Source organism: Anomaloglossus baeobatrachus, chromosome 1, assembly GCF_048569485.1.
Source record: "Anomaloglossus baeobatrachus isolate aAnoBae1 chromosome 1, aAnoBae1.hap1, whole genome shotgun sequence".
Taxonomy (NCBI): Eukaryota; Metazoa; Chordata; class Amphibia; order Anura; family Aromobatidae; genus Anomaloglossus; species Anomaloglossus baeobatrachus.
The window spans coordinates 579,416,457-579,421,711 of NC_134353.1; the positions used below are offsets into that span (position 1 = coordinate 579,416,457).

Below are 5,255 nucleotides of genomic sequence, written 5' to 3' on the forward strand. Positions count from 1 at the left end.
GAGTGATTTTGGGGCATGTTCTAGATCGAACTAGAACTCGAGCTTTTTGCAAAAGCTCGATAGTTCTAGAAACGTTCGAGAACGGTTCTAGCAGCCAAAAAACAGCTAAATCCTAGCTTGGTTTCTGCTGTAAGGCCTCTGCCACACTCACGTGTAAAAAACGTACGTTTGCTGTAGTCCGTTTTTTGTGTCCGTGTTCCGTATTTGCAGTCCGTTTTTCCCCTCCGTGTAGTGTCCGTATGCATATCGTGTGTCATACGTGTGTACGTGTGTGCGTTTTCCTGTGCGTGAAATACGTCAGTGTGTGTTCCGTGTGCAGTCCGTTTTTTGTGCGTGTTTAACATGTTTCACACATTGAGATAATGGTGATTACTTGGAATTAAATGACACATAGGTGTATGTGATTAGGACATAAATATAAGTTAACTATAAACTGTTTCCTGCTTGTATTTTGCCTTGGAGCACCTATGTGTTGAGACAAAAATTGTCGCAATGCCATTATCCACGGAGGCCTTAGTGTTTTTATGTTGGATTATATCTCGTCGTTTTGGCGTTAGACGGCACATGTTGCATTATGATAATGTAAGAAGAACCAGATTGTGGGTGCATCCACTAATGATGATGCGACCTATGCATGGTCATTTCCATACTTTATTTTTTGAGTTACGGAATTTCCCAGATAAGTTTTTTTCATACTGCCGTTTGTCAGTTGAGAGTTTTGATTACTTACTAAATATTTTACGACCTCATTTGCAACATCAGGACACTTGGATGCGGCTTTCCATTTCCCCAGAGGAGAGATTCATGGTGACTCTGAGGTATATATTTTTTTTTTTTAAATTGTTTTTAAATGTGTTATTTTTCACATTGAAATGTGTAATTGATCTTTATTGATCTAATATCTGTGTTGAATCAATGTTTGTGTTTTATTTTGATTGGTTTAATTTAAAATAACATATTGTTGTTAATTGTAAATCATTGTTTGTCTTGTTTTCATAGATTCTTGGCGACTGGTCAATCTTTTAGTGCTTTACATTTTGATTTTTTGTTGGGGAGATCAACCATTGCCGTTATAGTACGTCACACATGCGACATGATATGGCAACATTTAAAAGAACAAATGATGCCTCAGCCAAACAGAGAAGATTGGTTGAAAATCTCTAAGGGCTTCAAGGACTCTGTTGACTTTCCTAACTGCATAGGAGCTTTGGATGGCAAGCATTTCAGAGTTAAAAAGCCACCAAACTCTGGGTCACGTTATTTCAATTTTCATAGGTTTTTTTCCGTTGTTATTTTGGCATTGGTTGACACAGAATACCGTTTTATTTATGCAGACATTGGGGCCTATGGTAGTGCCTCAGATGCCCGTATTTTCCGTTCATCAAGATTAGCCCAACGCCTGCAAGAAAATGCATTATTGATCCCCCCACCAGTTGCCCTACCTGGTACATCTGGACCGTTGGCACCATATGTGATGGTAGCAGATGCAGGATTTGCATTATCCAAACATGTTATGCGACCATATCCAAGGAGATCCATTGATGACAGGAAACAGTACTTTAATAATCGGCTAACTAAAGCAAGACGTTATGTGGAGTGTGCATTTGGTATTTTAGCTAACAAATGGCGCATTTATCAGACAACTATTCAGTTGCACCCAAACTTTGTCACATCTGTCCTCAAGGCTACCATAGTGCTTCACAATTTCTGTCGGATACATGAAGGAGGAACTTATGTGGATGATGAATTTCAGATAAACCATGTTGTTAATCCAACAGGTGAACCTATGTCTCATAATTCCGTGACATCTGGTTTACAAATTAGAAATTTATTTACTGATTACTTTAATTGTTTTGATGATAATAATAATAGTGATGTATGTTAAGATTGTCTTGGATTTATTTAGATAACAATTTAATATTTTTTCTTATACGAAAATGTTTAATTATTTCTAAACATCTAAGAGCTTAAATCTTACTTGTATTAAAGTGAAAATGCGTTAATCATCAACTGACATTTATGTTAACAACATGGATTTCTGAATGTTGTATGTATGTTTTTGTAAATTTCTGTGTTACTATCATGTTTTTTTTGTTATTTGAAACTTACAACATTAATAATGTTAAACGTCTATAGAAAAAATGCAATATTATTTTTAAATTTAAATAATAAACATGATAGTTTTTTTCACAAACATATTTTTTTATTAATAATAAGCATATTAATCCATAAAGTAATGCTGTTCTTTTGTCACATAAAAATAATAAATGAACATATTGTTCATCTTCTGTTAAATTTTACAAAATGTAAATTTTTATGGTATTCTTTCGAAAATTAAAAATATAATTTACTTACAAGAGTACATTTTCAAAAATGTGTCCATTGGTTACAATGTTGTAAAATTGACGACCAATTAAGTTGGTCTCATGTTGGACATTGACATAGACATAATAAATGTAAACTGTGTTTTGAGAATATAAGAAGTAATCTAACCATCAAATTGGTTGGGTACAAATGTGTTCCTAAAACTAAAAAAACAACCATGCCATCAAACATATATGTGATCCGTCACTAAATATAATCACACATGTTTTTTTTTTTTTTAAACTCAGAGTTGACACATTTTTGGAAATCCCTCTTTTTTGAAATTTTGACTCATTCATCATATTTTTTGTTTGAATGTCAAGATTACCAAAAATGTGTATCATAAGTCAACAAGATCTTCTAGTGAAGTAACCTGAGTGTTGCTGAGTATGTTGTTTTGTGTGGCCTCAGAAATAGTATTTTCAGGAATGGAAGCAGTTGTTTGCTGAACAACATTCCTATTACTAACTACAGTATTGTGTGGAACAGTCTGTTGCATGCTTGTTTGTCCCAACACATTGCCTGATGTTGAGTACACCTGTGGATCTACATGGGTAATTGGGTATTGTGTGTGTGTATGTTGTTGACCTTGAGGATAGTTGACTGATGTTTGTAAGTGTGGTGTAGGTAACATAGTTGTGATTGGATAATGAGGCATCATGAATGATTGTGGGTATGTTGAACCAGGAAACAAGTTAGGTAAACCACCAATATTTGTGGGTTGAGTAAAGTAACTAGTACTTGGAGTGGGTTGTAAATTCATATAGTTGATGGGTTGCTGTGAGGTTGCACTTTGTACAGTGCTTAAGGCACCAGTATTGGTTGCAACATACCCTTGTCTAATTGGTGTTGGGAATAACGTACTTGAAGCAATTGAAGGTTGACCAGATTGTTGTAATACTGGATTATTGACTATTACAGTTGCCATTGTTGTTTGTGTTGAAATTGTATTTTGATTGTCTGTTGTGTTTGGGACTGTATGTTGTTGCATAATGGTACGCCAATTTTCTATGGCCTCATATACTCTCACTGGTTCCTGTTCTGCCTGACTAGCTGAAAGTAGGGTCAGCATAGCAGCACGTACACGTTCCTGCCTATCGGATGGAATTTTGGTTAGGCTAGAAGATAAAGACCGACAAAAGCGCTCGGCATCTGTTTCAGGAATCAGAGTGTTCATTATGTGAATAATGCGTGTGTCAATTATTTCCGGTAAGGATCTCATTTCCTCAGGTCTGCGGATTCTTCTTGCACGTAGAGGTTGTGGTGCAAAACGTGGAAGTACATTTGTTTGTGTTGATTGTGTAGCTGGTGTGGTTGTTTGTTGTGTTGATGAGGCTTGGGTGTTGGTTTGTGCACTCTCTGTCCCACCCTCATGTGATTCAGTTGCTGCATCTTGTTGAATATCTGGATTTTCACTGTCTTCTCTGCCAGGTTCTTGTTCTGATGCTGAGGTGGCTGTAGCAGAGGGACCAGCTGTTGGTTGATCATCTGAATCGTCTAGATTATCCTCCGTTCTATAAGAAAAGAGACAACATATTACAATCTTAACATTTATATTTGTACAATTATCTTCATGAAGTAAATGTTTTTTTTTTTTTTTTTTTTTTTTTTTAAAAAAAAAAATAACTTACTGTGTTACTTCTAAGATGGGTGCTAGGAAGCTTATTTGTTGATAATAAACATATCTGCGTTTGCGGCCTTGGCTGGATGAGGATGGTATAGGGTTGTACTCCCTTCGGTACTGATCACGTGCAGAACGCCAACGCCTTTTCACCAAGTCAACTGTGTAATTTTTAAAAATATGTCACTTGCAACATTCACCATAAATCTGCACACATTAATTAAAATAATGTTTGCTAAATGTAATATACTATTTAACCAAATCATGTTGGCCAAATACTTTTGAGGACAAAAATTTTTGTAATATATTCTTCATTCAAAACCATTTTTAGACATTCACACATAACAAAATAATATTTCTGTTAAATTATCTTTGAAGTAATTGTCATATATATTAAAATTTTCCTTTTTTTTTTTTGTCCAATAACAGTTGGCAAAAAAGTCCTAGAAATATTATTTTATTCATGTAGGTCATGATATTCAAATGTCATTTAACTAAATAAAAAAAAAATATTAAAAATTAAAAAACATGATTTGAAATTGTGATACGAAACTTAGACTCATAAAACAGGGAAATTAAAAACACATGACAGTTTAATCAGTTAGTTAATTAACTTCATGAAGAATTCAAAGGCAGATTACAAAAATAAGTATACTTTGATTTTTGTAAGTTATGAAATGTTTGGTTACCTTTTTAAAAATTTAACATGAACTCAATATATAGAGTAGGACATATACCAATTCTTCACAAAGATTTTTTAACTAAAAGACAACATAACTATAACAACACATTCACAGTTTGTAATTATTTTAAAAATCCTAATATATATATTAAATAAAAAAATATAAAAACATACAACAACTTACCATATTTAGCACGCTTTGCAGGCGAACATCTAGCCCATGCATTATTGGGGTACACTTCCTCAGCTACTTGATTCCAATGGCGGTCAACTGTCAGTCGGTCATGGTGGTAACCATCAACACGTGTATCCCATAATGGTGGGTGAGTCTCGACAGCTGTTATCAGTTTCTCCGTGTCCACCCGTGGTGCCATTATTATATTTCGTAGGCGAAATTTTGCTCAAAATATATCTTTCAATACACAGAACTACAACTGCTTGCTTGCTCACTCCTTCTGCAAATGCATAGTTAGTTTTGTGCAAAAAAAATATGTTAGCTACGCCACCTGAAAGTATTTGAGATTCTAACAACCTTTCTAATGAAAACACGGACACGGACCACACGGATAGCATACGGAGGCCATCCGT

At 34.7% G+C, this 5,255-nt stretch overlaps 1 long non-coding RNA gene across 1 annotated transcript; it reads right to left on the reverse strand.

The window, feature by feature from the left end:
- Nucleotides 1-3,790: 3,790 nt before the first annotated feature.
- On the reverse strand, nt 3,791-4,928 carry LOC142296372 (uncharacterized). The gene is made up of 3 exons (XR_012751628.1): nt 4,852-4,928; nt 3,996-4,146; nt 3,791-3,878 (listed from the first exon to the last, which is right to left on the reverse strand). It is a non-coding gene; the product is annotated as an uncharacterized LOC142296372 (long non-coding RNA).
- Nucleotides 4,929-5,255: the final 327 nt, after the last annotated feature.